Below are 17,821 nucleotides of genomic sequence, written 5' to 3' on the forward strand. Positions count from 1 at the left end.
GGAACACTATGGGAATAAAGGTTAAAACTGAGCTAGAACAAAACCCCACTCCAAAGATTTTTTTTAGGCTCGACCTGTGCCTTATGCAGATTCGTACCGGTGTGGAGGCTGAGCTCGAATGCTTGGAGAAGGCAATGAAATGTGAATGGGCTTCCCCCATTGTGCCTGTAATAAAAAGGGAAAAGAATGAAACGTGCGCCTTTGTGGAGACTTTAAAGTGACAGTAACTATAGTACAATATGTCCTCCCTCGTATTGAGGATATTTTTGCATCATTAGCAGAACGAATCTTTAGAAAAAATGTTGCAATGGAAACAGTTACTTCTGAGAGAATTGTTTCTGTGCTAAGAACTATTTTGCAAGGAATGGATTACGTGAGGAAGTCTATACTAATATTGGACCAAATTTTGTGGCAGAAGAGTTTAAAGCGTTTATGAAGAAGAATGGCATTAAACATTTTACATCTGCCCCATATCACCCTGCTTCTAATAGTTTAGCAGAAAGATTCATACAAACCTTTAAAATGGCAATTAAGGCAAAGGGCAGTGAGGAAATTTCACTGCAGCACAAAATAGATACCTTTTTATTTGTGTACAGAAATACAGTAAATGCCACCACAGGACAAACTCCTGTTGCGATGTTTCTCAGAAGAAACTTAAGATCACATATGGATCTCATTAAGTCAGACATGAGGCCAGATATTGAGAATAAGCAGTTTGCACACTTCAATGACAGAAATACAAGCATTTTCCAGTTTGGTCAGGAAGTGCTGGCACAAGATGATCAGAATGAGAAAAGGCAGCTTGAAACATTATTCAATAGAACTGGCTGCAGTGGATACTGGAGAATATCTACCTGGAGTGGCATGCACACCAGATAGTAAACATGCGTGTGAAACCTACCTTACATACTGTGTGTGAATCCAGTGATGAAGCTAAAGAGGGATCTGAAAATACCATTTCAGCCACAGTTGATACTGCAGCCTCTGAACAGACAGGATAGATTACTTGTAGACAACTATACCTGAACAGTCGAAAACCTCAATTTTACAAGATACACAGAGACATTAGTCTGTTAGGTACAGAAAAGTCCCACAGAGGCTTGATATGTAAAGTTTATGTCCTTATACAGTATGTCTATATAGGTATCTCTGCATTTGTAATACCTGTATATAGTTAAGTGGGGAGGCAATGTGATGTACAAGACTTTTGCCACTAGTTTTCTTAGTGGAAGAGTGTATATACAGTGCATCTGGAAAGTATTCACAGCGCATCACTTTTTCCACATTTAGTTATGTTACAGCCTTATCCCAAAATGGATTAAATTCATTTTTTTCCTCAGAATTCTACACACAACACCCCATAATGACAACGTGAAAAAAGTTTACTTGAGATTTTTGCAAATTTATTAAAAATAAAAAAAATGAGAAAGCACATGTACTGTACATAATTATTCACAGCCTTTGCCATGAAGCTCAAAATTGAGCTCAGGTGCATCCTGTTTCCCCTGATCATCCTTGAGATGTTTCTGCAGCTTAATTGGAGTCCACCTGTGGTAAATTCAGTTGATTGGACATGATTTGGAAAGGCACACACCTGTCTATATAAGGTCCCACAGTTGACAGTTTATGTCAGAGCACAAACCAAGCATGAAGTCAAAGGACTTGTCTGTAGACCTCCGAGACAGGATTGTCTTGAGGCACAAATCTGGGGAAGGTTACAGAAAACGTTCTGCTGCTTTGAAGGTCCCAATGAGCACAGTGGCCTCCATCATCCGTAAGTGGAAGAAATTCAAAACCACCAGAACTCTTCCTAGAGCTGGCTGGCCATCTAAACTGAGTGATCGCGGGAGAAGGGCCTTAGTCAGGGAGGTGACCAAGAAACCGATGGTCACTCTGTCAGAGCTCCAGAGGTCCTCTGTGGAGAGAGGAGAACCTTCCAGAAGGACAACCATCTCTGCAGCAATCCACCAATCAGGCCTGTATGGTAGAGTGGCCAGACGGAAGCCACTCTTTAGTAAAAGGCACATGGCAGCCCGCCTGGAGTTTGCCAAAAGGCACCTGAAGGACTCTCAGACCATGAGAAAGAAAATTCTCTGGTCTGATGAGACAAAGATTGAACTCTTTGGTGTGAATGCCAGGCGTCACGTTTGGAGGAAACCAGACACCGCTCATCACCAGGCCAATACCATCCCTACAGTGAAGCATGGTGGTGGCAGCATCATGCTGTGGGGATGTTTTTCAGCGGCAGGGACTGGGAGACTGGTTCAGGATAAAGGGAAAGATGACTGCAGCAATGTACAGAGACATCCTGGATGAAAACCTGCTCCAGAGCGCTCTTGACCTCAGACTGGGGTGACGGTTCATCTTTCAGCAGGACAACGACCCTAAGCACACAGCCAAGATATCAAAGGAGTGGCTTCAGGACAACTCTGTGAATGTCCTTGAGTGGCCCAGCCAGAGCCCAGACTTGAATCCGATTGAACATCTCTGGAGAGATCTTAAAATATCTGTGCACATGCTTCCCATCCAACCTGATGGAGCTTGAGAGGGGCTGCAAAGAGGAATGGGCGAAACTGGCCAAGGATAGGTGTGCCAAGCTTGTGGCATCATATTCAAAAAGATTTGAGGCTGTAACTGCTGCCAAAGGTGTATCGACAAAGTTTTGAGCAAAGGCTGTGAATACTTATGTACATGTGATTTCTCAGTTTTTTTATTTTTAATAAATTTGCAAAAACCTCAAGTAAACTTTTTTCACGTTGTCATTATGGGGTGTTGTGTGTAGAATTCTGAGGAAAAAAAATGAATTTAATCCATTTTGGAATAAGGCTGTAACATAACAAAATGTGGAAAAAGTGATGCGCTGTGAATACTTTCCGGATGCACTGTATATATGCGGGTCCAACCTGGCTGGGACGCTACTATATATATAATATATATATATATATATATATATATATATATATATATATATATATAGCAGATATAGTAGCGTCCCAGCCAAGTTGAAGCCTTTTTTTTTTTGAGTGACTGTTAGGTCCGATTGAGGGAGGGCGGAGTACAGCACGGAAGACTGACAGCGAGGTATTTGATTGATGCGGTAAGGGTGGGCGGTAAGGGTGGGCGGGGGTGGGCGGGGGTGGGCGGGACCCGACCCGCCGGACACGGGACGGGAGGATGGGTTGGAGAGGGTGCTAGAAGGTTGTGGTTGGGTGTTACGAAGTTGGCGTTCTTTTTCTTGATTGTTCAAGTAAAACTTTTGTGAGACTTTACTACATCTGTCTGGTTTTTTTTTTTTTTACTTCTTCTCTTTTCGAGCCTGACGTGGAGGTCGCTACAATATACAGTATACATAATGTGTGTGTACTTGCCTATTGGAAATAAATATGAAGAACACAACATGGTTTTGTATATTTTTAAACAAATTATCCCCCTGGCATTCTAACTGTCTAACCCGGTTAATCCAATACAGGGGCCACATACTATTCCGGAGTATTGAAGATCTGGGCACAATTTAGAGAAAGCCCATGGCAGGTCAAACACATTGTGTCAAAGTAGCTAGTGTGGAATAAACCTAACCATTAAATCTTTTAATGTGGGGGAAAAACCCTACAGAGATATCAGGAGAAGCTGCAAGTTCCTCATTGAGAACTACCAGATGCGGAATTCAATCTTTTTTGCGCAATTCATTCAAGAACTCCTCTAGCTCTGTTGTATATGACCTCCCCCGCGTCAAGATATATATAACCGTTTAAACGCACATCCTATCAATTCATTTCCCCCTAAGTTCTTTCCCTAAGAGTGCTCAGTGTTTCCGTCCATCATTTCCCGGGAGGCAGTTTCAGTTCCCCACCCAGTCACAGTGTTTTTCTCCCCTCATATCACTGACATGCATACTTATTTAATTACCTGGTTCAAACTCGAAGTTGAGGACGCTCCGGTCATGATACGAACCCGTCTCCATGTCCTGGGAGATTGTGTGGTTCATTGCTCTTCATGTAATAATCATTCCAAATCGTGTGCTTTATGTTAATTGCAGACTCTAAATTCGCCCGCGATTCGTGATCGTGAGTGTGAATAGGTGCCCTGGTCACTCTATAGGTTCCGTCCACCGCTAGCATAAATTGGACAAAACTAATACTTGTTAAATAAACGGATGGATACGCTAGACTAACCAGAAAGGTGGTCAAACACGCGAAGATTCAAGTGATCCACGTCATAACATCCCGTCCTCCTTCTCTTTTCTTCTCATTCTGCAGTGTATTGCTCAGTTCAGGAGGTGCGATTTGACAGCCGGCACCCTCCTATCGCATTCCCTAAATCTCCGCCTCTTGCACACGCCCCAGGCATTTGGAGGTTGTAAACGAGAAACTGAGTAGTTTACAATCGCATTCAGACTGGAGCACAGCCGCTGAACTACACGATTGAGTTGGATTCTCACTTTCCAAAGAACTCTCAAGGTTTTCTCGTCGTAAAGTAAAAATACTCAAACATTCCGAATATCGATTTTTGTTCACAAAGAGGAAAGGCACTGTGAAACAGTGCCACATTCGACAAGGTAAACAGCATCTTTATTATTTATTCGCTCGTCGCTAAGTGTCATAAAACGATTACAGTGTGCCGGCGGACGGTTCTCAAGACTGGCAGTCTCAAGTGTCTCAAGCGTTTTGTCTGCGTTTGTGAAAACTTTAACGCCATGTTGCTGTCATTTTTCAGAGATCGCGACTCTAAGAACAAGCAATATAAATCACCGCAACAGCTGTTTGATCTTAGCAGCGCAGAAGACCATTTTGACTGATTTGTGGTTTTGTTAGTTTTAGATACAAAGTAATCAGGTATCTTAAAATATAAATGTTCTGTTAGTATTATGCTGCGACAGACGAGTTTTAGTATTGTATCAATGAATCAGAAAAGCCTTTCTAGATTGTTGCACACGCAGGGAGGCAGGGAGTGCACGTGTTGATGTTGATGCTGCACAGTTGTCACATCATAGGACCCGCAGTTACTAAGCCGGCAATAAAAGACTGAGCTCATACTGGAGTTTAATTCCGAGTGTTTCGTATGTAAGTGACACAGATCCAAACTTTAGTGATATATTCACAACAAAAACACGTGGAATCAGAACCTTTCAGATCGGATTTCAGCTCGGCAGACATCTGCAACTTGAATATGACCTGCGCTTAAATGCCTGACTCGGATTTGAATAGAAATTTTACAGTATTAACAGTTATGTGCGACCATCGTCATATATCTGCGTTAATAAATTAGGATGATTCACAGTACCGGCTCATCGTACCATTGGAAAGAAAGTGACTGTCGTTAGCCCTGTTTCTGCGCGTTTTCTGGGAGTGTTTCGGACAGACGTTGTCATTGGTGGAAATTATGAAATCGAATCGTCAAAACAATCTAAAACTCGCTCCAATTAATTCGAAGAGATAAAAAGTAATCATATTCAAGCCACTTTTTATTCGTAGTGAGAACGCAGCCTTAGAATCTGTGGTTATCTGACAATACGATTTTTAAAACGACTAAAAAGTCAGCAAAACTTGTACAGTAATGCCAAGAAAAGTTAATAATTCGCACAAGGATGAAGGGAAGAGGTTAATAGCAAAGCACAAGAGAAACTGTTAATGTTTAATGGAAATCGTGTAGCCAGGGGGTTCAAACTGCCTTTTTTAAAAGCGCGATATCTGTTCAAATTGCCTTTCATTGTCTCCCCATGTCTGCGTTGGTTTCCACCGGGCGCTCCGGTTTCCTCCCACAGTCCAAAGACATGCAGGTTAGGTGGATTGGCGATTCTGTATTGGCCCTAGTGTGTGCTTGGTGTGTGCGTGTGTTTGTGTGTGTCCTGCGGTGGGTTGGCACCCTGCCTGGGATTGGTTCCTGCCTTGTGCCCTGTGTTGGCTGGGATTGGCTCCAGCAGACCCCCGTGACCCTGTGTTCGAATTCAGCGGGTTGGAAAATGGATGGATGGATGGATGTAAACCCCAGTCGATTTAAATTTGAAATAGTCGTCCAGGATGTTGTGCATGACACAAATAACGTCTTAAAAACCATTGTTAAACCCGCATAATTCAATTTATGGTCGATTGGCTCCAGTGTATGTCCTCTCCTTAAAAACCAAATCTGTGCGATTCGCCCCTCGGGTCTACGGCATAAATATGCGCACAGGGTCAGTTTGTATAATGTATGTAACAGCCTGGGTTTTGGGAAGCAAGCTGGCCTTTCCGGGAAAAAAAAAAAACGTAACGGAGTCACAGGGAGAGCATGCAGACTCGATATGGCAGGAGCAGAGTCCAAGACGCCGAAGCTGTAAAGTAGCAGCACTAACCACTACACCACCCGAACATTCAATCAGTCACCCTGATTATAAAAAAAACAAATTGTTAAGACCCTGAAGAAAATGTGGACGAGGGAAAGAGAGAGCTGAAGTTCATGGCTATCATACTGTATTATATGGAGTAGCTTTGTACACTCTTGTACTGTAAATAAAGATATCAGGATGGTTCTTCAGAGCAGTGCCGTCTTCATTTCCCAAAAGACCCATCCAAATGAAAGTTCCAGAAAGAAGCTTCTTTTTATTTAGATCTGCAATAGGCTCCATACAGTAAATAATCATAAATAGATGATGTGGGATCTGCCAATGGGTCAGTGGGCCAGTAGGATTGTGAAAGGTCTCCCACTGCATGTAATAACACGAGCCAAATCCAGATTTTCTTAATCTCTTAGTGTACTACTAGGTAGCATACCATACATTAAAGATTTCTTTTTTCCCCACATATTAGGAAGGTTTTCAAATCACAAAGAATCAACTTAATATGCAAAGAACCCTCCCAGAATAAAATGGTGCATTGTCAAGCAAAGAACCACACAACTAAGTAAACAATCATAAAGCGTCATTTAAGATCCATTATTTTTAAGAGTGTAGTGTAAAAGTGTGTACACATGGAGATTTAAGTGCTTCTTTGATCCAGTCACTTGTAAATTGTGTAAAAATTAGTTTGTGGATAAATATTATAGAATTAAAGGGGTGACAGATAGATAGATAGATAGATAGATAGATAGATAGATAGATAGATAGATAGATAGATAGATAGATAGATAGATAGATAGATAGATAGATAGATAGATAGATTCTTCTTATTATTATTATTATTGATCTTCATTTGTCCCTGGAGGAAATTTGGCTTTTTACATTAGCTCTTTAAAACATTACAAGAATCCAGACAAGAACAGGTAATTTAGCCCAACAAAGATCTCCAGTCCTTTCCACTTCATTCTTCCAAAATAACATCAAGTCTATTTTTGAAAATCCCTAAAGTCTTACTGTTTACCACACTACTTAGTAACTTATTTCATGTGTCTACAGTTCTCTCTGTGAAGAAAAACAGCCTAATGTTTGTGCAAAATTTACCCTTAACAAGGTTCCAACTGTGTCCCCGTGTTCTTGATGAACTAATTTTAAAATAACAGTCTTGATCTACTGTCACTTTTTAATCTTCTTTTGCTTAAACTGAAAAGGCACATCTCTTACTCTTTCCTCATAATTTATCCCCAGTTGCCCAGGAATAAAACTCTTCTCGGGATCTTTTCCAGCACTGCTATGTCCTTTTTGTAGCATGGAAACCAATAACTGCACACAGTACTCAAGATGAGGCCTCACCAGTGTGTATAAAGTTTGAACATAACCTCCTTATTCTTGTACTCCACACATAAAAAGAGAGATAGATAGATAGATAGATAGATAGATAGATAGATAGATAGATAGATAGATAGATAGATAGATAGATAGATAGATAGATAGATAGATAGATAGATAGATATTCTATTGTCTTAAAACACAACAGATTGACTAAATAGCAAGAAAGTCGAACAGAAACAAAACTTCTGACTTGGCAGCCACAGTCACAGTGAGACATTATGAAGGTGTACTCCTGTTGGTAAAGGAGCTCCAGGGTCATTTATGATTTAAATATCTCTATGTCTGTACTGTAAACAGGAATAATTGAAGCAAAAAGCAAAAAATTAAGTTTTAAATGAATGTACTTAAAAGTCAGACGTTTTAGGACAGATGACAAATATGATTTATTTTCTAAATCGATAAAAGAAGTCAATTATCTTGAAATCTGAAGTACTTTGACATGGGAAATTTAAGGTACACGTTATAATGCAAATGTCAGTTGCACCTCAGCCCTTGCTTTAATGTGTTGTTTTCCCTTATTCTAGCTGTATAATTCTGTGTACTGTAGGGTTACACTTCTTTCTCCCAACTGAAATTAATTCAGATTTTTTTTCCTCTGCCAAGCTATTCATTGCTCCCTGATCAGAGTTGGATTCTGCTTGCATCCAGTGGTGCTGGGTTAGGCTCCTGCCCCTTGTGGGCAGGAAGGGAATTAAATAGGCCCAGGAACGTTATGTTATTTTTTTCTATGCAGCAGTTAATCTATTTATTTGTTTCCTTCAAACCAATAACTCCCATTTTGAACAACCAATGTATGTGAGCATTAATCCACATAAATATATATATATATATATATAAAGGAGAATAAAATGGCTTAAAACACACAAATTAACATTCTTATCATATGCTTCATTGAAAACAATAGCAATCAGTATGAAGGTCAGCATTGATTGCAAGTTCCTGGTTAGGAGTAAGTAGTAGAAGATCTGCCTCATTATTGCTGGTTTAACAGCCAGTTTCCAGGTTACCTAGATTGGCTGGTTGTCCCTTAATCTTTTCCACCATTTTCTGTGGCCCTGTGTGGTGAAACCTATTCTTCTAATATCTGACTGCAAAATGTATTTCATGTAAATGTATTTGATTGTCATTGGTGTAAGAATGTGCTGTTAGCTAAGAAAGGGTTTCTGGCCTGCCAGGGAGAATGTGAAAAAAAATCCAAAGGTTGCAGTAACCAGCTAGTAAATCATTAACACATATAAATTAAAGCATTAGATTTTTTTTGTTTAGGATAAGGATGTTTTACCTCTAACCTAAGCTGGGGCCCCTTTGACAACACAAGTGAATCCCTGCCATCTAGAAACATGTCTAGATGTAAATTGGAAACAGCAGTGAGTTTTCATTTAGAATGAGTGCCTGCTGTTAAACATCACCATACAGACCTTATCTTACAAGCAGAAAAGGTCTTGTTAGTAAAAATGTCTTATCAGCCCACCTGTGATTATCATTCCACACATAACACAGCATTTTCAGTCTAGTGATTAAAATACCAGATGAAGATGTAAGAAGACCTTCAGCAGAGGGGCACTCACCACAAAGACTACCTTGAAGTTACTTTCAGTACAAGAAAAGTGTGAATTTTAACATGAGCATAACAGAAGTTATCTGATGTCTTATTATTTATCAAGTCCATTTCCCATAAACCTACTTTTGCTCAAGCAAGCTGCCTGTTGGTTTTTATTTCAGCATTACTGCTGGACACACATTAATTTTCTAATTGTGGTTACTCAGTTATAACAGTAAGAGGTGTCAGAGCTCAAAACTGGGTGCAACACAGGAAATAACACAAAAATACGTTACACAGGATACTCTCACACACACAACAACAATTTATTTTTGTGATAGTCCAAAATCGCACAGACTGTCTCAAAAGAATTAAATATAACTATAACTGCTGGATTAACATAGTTTAGGATAATAACACTCCTCACTTTGTTGCACTCAGCCTCGATAAAGACACTGCTGAGTGTGGAGTTGTGGTTCTGGATCTGAATTGGTGACCTGGGTGCCAAGGGACTACCTTAAGACTTCGTAGACCCCCGTCTCATTGTTATCCATTCACCCTGTGGCTGAATAGTGCTGCTGATTTTGGCCACGCACTGACTACAGTGGAGACTTGCGAGACTAAAACCTGAATCAGACCATGCTACTCATATTCTGGTAAATGTACAATGAAATGTCATTTCAATTTATAAAAGTCCTGTTCATGCTTTCAGTTCAGTGGTACCTGCTCAGTGTACATCTTTCTGTAAATCTGTTTATGGGGTGTCTTTGCCCAAATTTTCAGTCTTATGAAGTATCAAGGATGCACAGATTCCTCCGAGTTTTCAAACTCGGTCCTGGGGACCCACTGTGGCTGCAGGTTTTTGTTCCAACCAACTTCTGGGCTAATTAAATGAACTGTTATTTCCCAGGTTCTGAGCTTATATAGAAATGAGAAAACTAAGTTTGGTAATATATATATATATATATATATATATGTATAATAAAGTAATAAGTAATATATACATAATATAGTATAAATATATAATATAAATGTACTAAGCAGTTATATAGAAATAATGTTTTTTTTTCTTTTTACAATATATTCACCTTGATTTTCATTCTGCTTTTCCTTGTGTTCTAAATGTTTAATTAATCCATTATTTACTAATTAGTGGGACTGACGCTAAAGCAGTTGTAGCCTTTCAGGATTCAGTTTTGTTTTCCTGGGTGTCTGCTCTGCTCATTTTTACTTTAGTTTAGTTTTTCTATAAATGTATAACCAGTGGGCCAATTTGCTGCCTTTACTATTGGACCGTTTTTATCAAAGCACTCATTCTTATATAAAATCTTTTAACTTCCACCTGAAATATTAAATGTTTTGCTGATGTGAGGCCCGTAGATGTAGATGAGAGGAGATAAGACAGGACACACTGAAGAATCTCAAGGCATTGTTGAGCTAAATGCAGCCATGGAAGGCACTGCTAACTAAAGTATTAGATTCCTGATAAACTATACACAATCACCTCTCACAGAAGCTTTTATTCCTGCTTATGGTGTAATTATGACAGGGCTCTTTTGTCTTTTCTTATTCAATGATTGAATTTTTGAAAAGGATTGTGAAAATTATCAAATCTCTCTATATATAAATAAAATGCTGAGACCATGATCTTCATCTTAATTGAAAGCTTATGGAGTGATATGAACTGGCCATGCAAGAAAATTTGGGTAGTAGCAACCTCTACAATGTTATTGGAGTTTGTGTCTTTCTTGGAGCAAATGGCTGAAAAGGGTGACATGGTATAAAGGAAAAGAAGATCTGCTGAGCTTCAAGTACAGTATACAGAATGTACACACAACAGAGACAGACAACTGCCTAAACAAACTGACCAGTGCTCATGTCCTCACTATAAAGTGATTGTTAGGATCATAAAATTCAGTTCTTCTTGACAGTGATGGCATGAAACAAGAAATGCAGTGTCAACATCACGTGAACTTCAACACAAACACAGGAGACGCTTAGGTGATAAAGGACGATAAGATGAAAACACACTGAAGCATGTAGCAAAGTGAGTAGTAAGCCTGACTATAGAACCATTGAACACCTGCCTAAATGCTATGGCTCATCGACATGCCAAACATATTCCAAAATACAAGAAAAAATGATAAAGAAATATATTTCGACAAATAAGGAGATCATCACATACTCATACCTTTTACACAGATGCAAACATTGCTTTTTTGTCCTTCAATCTATGTTTGGTAGAACAGCACTACTTACAAAAGTCAGATTGGCAAACTGATCATTGTGGGGCAGTGTTTTTTATGCTGACATCAAAAGAATGTCTTGTCAAAATGGAAATGTTCAGCTTGCCTAATATGAACAACCAGAGCTAATAAAAGACATTATTACTTTGACAGGAACTGAAAGAAGAAACTACTGCATTTAGAACACATAAGAGGTTTCTACAGCTCCTTATGTTTGGCATCAATGGGAATCTACAGTATATCGATAATCCCCCAGGACTGGGGATCCACATGTTCTACCAGTTTTTGTTTTTATATCCTGAAAACGTAGACTTAATAAAAAAAAAATACTGTTATTCTTTTAAGACAAATACTGAAATAAACATGTTTCTGTTATTGCAAGTTTTATTCAATGTCCCAGTAAAATACAGGCAGATCCAACAAAGGCCGTACAGGTGCCATAAACGTTATATGTATAAATAAGGTGTATATGGTAATAATTGAATACAAATATATTGCTAACAAAATCTTTATTAAAAGCTGGAACAAAATAGTTTTCTGTTATTATATGGAGAAGAAAACTATTTTCTCTATCCACTTACCTGTTACAGGTTTGAACTCTTCTTAGTATTTATTTTAGAAAGCACAGAAGAACTGCTAAATGAAACAAAAATGACCAAGTACAGTACCACAAGGTCAGCCTGTAGCCAGTTAGTCTACAATGATGTCATCTGAGACACAGCTGAAAATTGACAGCACTTCATAATGTCATAAAGTCAGATCAACACACTGTATAATGCAATTCTCTTTGACATGCAGCCACATCCTTTCCCCAGCCAATTTGTACTGCAGTAGAGTGAAAGAAGGTCTAGAAACTCGAGTTTCCGAGAGATTTAATTTTAAAAGCAGCACAACAGTCACCCCATGTTGTTACAGTGCCATAGTAACTCAAAAAAGGAAGGAAAAAAAAACCATGGAGCACTTCATGGTGGGATCTAATAACTTAAGCACAGCCTGGAAGTAAGTAAAATTTATAGGGACAGTCAGTTGTATTTGTTGTTAATATAAAACAGAGTGTTTGTGAACAGAGTGATACAAAGACTTGAGTTATGGTTTTGGATTAGCATTGTGAAAAACTGCTTTCCAAGAAGTAACTACTGAATTGCCTTTCCCAAGATTTCTTCCATTTTTTTCCCTACAAGGGTCCTTTGTTGGGAGTTTTTTTTCTTGTCTTCTTAGGAGTCAAGGGTGTGTGTGTGTGTGTGTGTGTATGTGTGTGTGTGTGTGTGTGTGTGTGTGTGTGTGTGTTTGTGTGTGTGTGTGTCACAATAACAGGGCTTGTTAATGTCTATTGTAGCATTCCTTGTGTGATTTAGAGTTTTACAAGAAATAAATTGTTGATGTTCTTCCTGTTGGAGTTGAACATTGCTTTTTCCATCTGAAGGAAAATGTTGGAATTGTTTAGTTTGTGGTTAGGTTTGTGTAGATTAGGTGATTAATACAAATAACATAACATTCTTGGGATGAAATGCAAACCAATTGAATATCTTTAATTGTATGTAGGGAGACTGTAATGGTTTGCCTAGTTAAAGTCTGATGCTGTTATATGTTTTAGCTTCAGAATTTGCAACACAATTTTCCAGAATAGTACTGAGAACACCAATAACTTTATCGAGTAATGTGTCATTTCATATTAACATTGAAGAAGGGGGTCTAGTAACAGTAATGTAAGTCAGGCTTTCCACCCAGATGGATAGTTGACAGGGAGGTCTGTTAATTGATCAATGGCCTCATGCCACCTGTACATAACAGTCAGGTAAATCTGGGTCGGTCTAACCCTTGAAGTGAAATTTGGGAGCAGACTTGCAGGGTTGTCTGTGACTACTACAGAGAGCTCTAGCTAGTTGGTCTCAAGTGTTTCCTGGAGACTTTCCTTCCCCAGAGTATAACCAAGAAGGGATTTTCAAAGGGGATGAAAAAGACCCTTCTAGAGGTGAGGAAGACAAGAGCTCTCTAGGCAGGAGGAAGAAAGGCCAAAGAAAGAAAAATAAAGATTTAAAGGAGTCAGCAGGAGATTTAACAAAATAGGAGTAGCCATCCACCCAACAGATAATATTTGGAGCTTATTGTTTAGCCAGGCCATGAGTGACATAGCTTTTTTGATTTACCCTGTCTTCCATTACTGTTTATTAATCTGCTTGCTTTGTTACTATTTATATGCTATATTAAACATATTTTAGTTCAAGGTCAGCCCATTGCTTCTCAAGATGACAACATCAAGAACCAAAATTGGGCTAATGGCCAGGATACAAGTCTTTTTAAATTACAAGTGAGAACCCTAAAGGACATTTTATTTTACGCTTTGGGTGGAGCTGAATGCACGCTAAAGAGACACGGTCAGATCAGCCACTATCTTACTGCTGTAGTGGTTGCGTGTCGATCATTTAAAAGCATGTGGAGCAGCTGTCCTTTTCTCTCACTGCCTTGTCTTGCGGGTCGTTAAAGTGTCTCCAAGAAAATCACATAGCATCTTCTTCCAAGATTTTTTTTTTTAATAGAGAGAAATGTAGATTTTTGTTCAGGGAACTGAAACTGAAAATAAGCCCTAGCGCATCTTTTGGAGGAAAAATGAATATATAGATCCTGTCTTATTTTTGGGGAAACACGGTTATCTATCTATCTATCTATCTATCTATCTATCTATCTATCTATCTATCTTATCTATCTATCTATCTATCTATCTATCTATCTATCTATCTATCTATCTATCTATCTATCTATCTATCTATCTATCTATCTATCTATCTATCTATCCCTTTAGCTGTTGTTTTTCTCCTGACAGTTTTATATCTTTTATTATACAGTGCCTTCCCAGTTTATCTATCTAGTAACTTCTCTGTCTGTGCATTATTCAGTGATGTCTGACAGTGTATGTCTTACAGAACTTAAAAATAAGAACAGTGATAAGGACACTTGTTCATGTTAATTGCAGTCTCAATTTTTAATTTTTTTTAATCATCCCACATCTATTACACAGTGGCTTTCCTATTTATTTGTCTATCTAGTGCCTTTCAGATCTATATGTACTCTAACGGCCTTCTTGCTTTCCTGCAGCGTGTGTTGAATAATAAACAGACTGAATCATTTTTCATTTATTTTATTGACATAAATCTCAGATACACACACACACACACATATACTGTATATATATATATATAATAAAACGAATATATTGCTAATGCTGAGATCTAACTGTCTAGTGTGTTCTCTGTCTGTTTTCTTATATAGTGCCTTCACTGTCTGCCTATTATACAGTGAATTCCCTGTCTATCTGTCTATGTAGTAATAAGAGTATTATTACTTTTTGGTTTCCCTTTCTGCCTAGTATATAGTGCCTTTCCTATCTATCTGTCTTTTATAATGCCTTTCATGTCTGTCTATTTATCTACCTATCTAGTGGCTTCTCTGCCTGTATATTATTTACTGTATACCCTGTTTTTTCTGACAGTTTTGTATCTGTTGTACAGTGCCTTCCATATCTATCTGTCTGTCTAGTGCTTTTCACATCTACATGTACTCTCATTATTTGCCTGCCTTCCTAAATTATCTGTTGCTTAATAAAAAGGCTGTACCATTTTTCATTTAGTAGTGCTTTCTCTGTCTGTCTTTTATACAGTGAACTCCCTGTCTATCTATATAGTAATAAGAGTAATTTTATTACTATATAGCAGCTTCCCTGTCTGCCTATCATATAGTGCCTTTCCTTCCTATCTATCTATATATCTATCCTCTTAGTTGTTTTTTAATATATTTATTATACAGTGCCTTCCCTGTTTATCTTTATATCTAGTGACTTCTCTTCTCTATTACGCAGTGCTCTGTCTGTCTGTGTCTTATGGATCTTAAAAATAACAGTTATAAGGGCACTTGTTCATGTTAATTACAGTCTCAGTTGTTAAAAAACATTTTAAAAGGAGCATCCCACATGAAAATATAATGATCTCATTAACTGACAGTGCATACCAATTTATAAATTTTATGTACATTTGAGGTTAAAAAGAAAAAAAAATAACACTTTCTCCCCATTGGGGAATCGAACTTTAGTCTCTTAGGCACGGCAGGCCTGCTGCGCTCTGATTGGCTGAGCAGTCTGTGTCAACTATCCACGACTGGCCCTTTAACAGTTACTCAGTACTTGAGTAGTCTTTTCACCAAATACTTTTTCACTCTTACTTGAGTAATTTTTTGGATGACTACTTTTTACTTCTACTTAAGTAATATTATTTTGAAGTAATGCTACTCTTACTTGAGTACAATTTTTGGCTACTCTACCCACCTCTGGTCGAACTAATCAATGACCACAGTGCTGCCATGGCATCAGTAGACGTTCTGTCCGTTTCTGATGCCTGATGCCTTACGGAAATCAAATAAGGTGTGAAATTTCACTTGATTTTGAGCATAATTATATTTAATTTCAAATTTGTTTTTTTTTAAGTTGGAATTGACACCACTGATTAATTTTTGACATATCAATAATTCATAGTCTCCTGTAATAGGAATTACTCTGTCAAGAAAATGCCAGCCATTGAAATGACACTACAGTCATAGAGGGCAAAACGCCCACCCATGTTTTGATAAAAATGCGCCAAGAGTGTTGTTTGGTTGGATTCCATGCCTGTAAGTGCACCCTTGTTACTACCTTTCAGGAAATCAATCTACATACGTGTAGTATATTTTAGGTTACAAAAATTTAATACACTTCCTCCTTTCAGGAACGATGAGCAAACCAGTTCTGCAGCATTGATGCTGAGTCAGAAAAACAGTCAGTCAGTGTAAATGGAAAGTTTTTTTTTTTAATCTGTACATTAGGAAGAAGGTTTTGCAAGTTAGAAAGTCAAAGAGTTCATTGTCAAATATCACAAAAAAACTGATTTCATTGTTCAGCATGCAGAGGTCCCTTCAATGGCTGTTTTTTACTCCTCACTGTGTAAACTCCAGTACTGTACTGTAGATTTGTATAGTTTTAGATTTAACATGTGTTGCTTCCCCTACCTCATATATTTTTCTCATTGAAAATGATTTCTGTCAGCTTCTTTAGGTTTGGTTCCCAAAAGTGCCCAAAAGTATTTTCTTGTCATTATAAACTTTATTTTACAGTTTGTTTTGTGTACTAATATATATATTCACTGTGAGAAAGTGATTTTTTTTTTTGGGGGGGGGGGGGGGGAGGGGGGAGCTTTGAATTGTTAGTCTATTTTGAAACAAAGTTATTTTATGTTTTGCCAGTCTTTTTTTTTTTTTTTACATGACACAGAGTCATGTCATAGGACTGTAAGTGGCATGTCAATTAGGACAGCCAGAGTCCGCTATAAATATGGTAGTGACACCATGTAGGGTCAGTAGGTAATTCCCGTCAAAAACTTTAGAATAGTTAGCTAATTTTTCAAATACGTGAAGTGTGAGGTTTTGTTATCAGTAAAGAAAGCTTTCTGCTCCTGGCTTTGTCTCTTGGCTTGCAATCAAGTTTTGGTTGCTGTTTTATAATAAATTGTGCCTGTCCTCCTCAAAGATATCTGCCTTGTGTTATATCTCTTGGTGTTACATTTCTTGCTCAATAATTCATGGAGACGTCTTCTCTACATATTTTGTATTTGGAGTCTGAGTAGGAAGTGCAAGAATAACACAGAAGCTACTGGAGTCACCATGAATCTATTTAAGGTGATACTGATAAGTCCAGAGAAGATCAGAAAAATACAACTGTAAAGAACTTCATCTATCAATCCTTTATGGGCCTTAGTTAATATGGAGTCTGACCCATAGACATTAGGCACAAGGCAGGAACTTACACTGGGCAGGATGGTAAGATATTGAAATACACACAGCCAAACAGCCACAGTGTGTTTACCTTTTATTTTATGGGACATGATACAGGTAGGGCCAACGCCACCACTGAGGTGAATTAGGCATTCGCCTTGGCTACAGATCAAAAGAGGGGAAGAAATCCGGGTTAGGTACTGAGCAGTCAGTTGGCTCACTAACAAGCTTGGCTTAGGGCACAAAATAACCGCGCACCGGTACTGGGTACAGGAGGTTAGAATCAGGATTCTACCCTGCAGCCATCACCCTGCTGAACTCAAAATCCTCTGTTCCCCCTTCACCTTAAAACCATACATGTACACTCCAGGACTCTGCACGTCCATTATGTTTGCACTATTGTCTTGAACCATTAACACCACAGAACTATCAGGTTTACATGTTACTGTTTCTATGATTTAAACTTTTTTCATATTTTGCTGTATTTATTCTATTCTATCCCTACTGTGCTTACTGTATACATTGTCAATATTGCATTTTGAA

At 38.3% G+C, this 17,821-nt stretch overlaps 1 protein-coding gene across 1 annotated transcript in view; it reads left to right on the top strand.

Moving 5' to 3' along the window:
• The first annotated feature begins 4,364 nt into the window (after positions 1-4,364).
• tlr18 (toll-like receptor 18) overlaps positions 4,365-17,821 on the top strand; it is a 100,628-nt gene continuing 87,171 nt past the window's right edge. The window contains exon 1 of the mRNA XM_028793972.2: positions 4,365-4,555. The gene's annotated coding sequence lies outside the window, so the exon portion shown is untranslated. The remainder of the gene's footprint in view (positions 4,556-17,821) is intronic.

This window comes from Erpetoichthys calabaricus, chromosome 2 (genome assembly GCF_900747795.2).
Source record: "Erpetoichthys calabaricus chromosome 2, fErpCal1.3, whole genome shotgun sequence".
Lineage (NCBI taxonomy): Eukaryota > Metazoa > Chordata > Cladistia > Polypteriformes > Polypteridae > Erpetoichthys > Erpetoichthys calabaricus.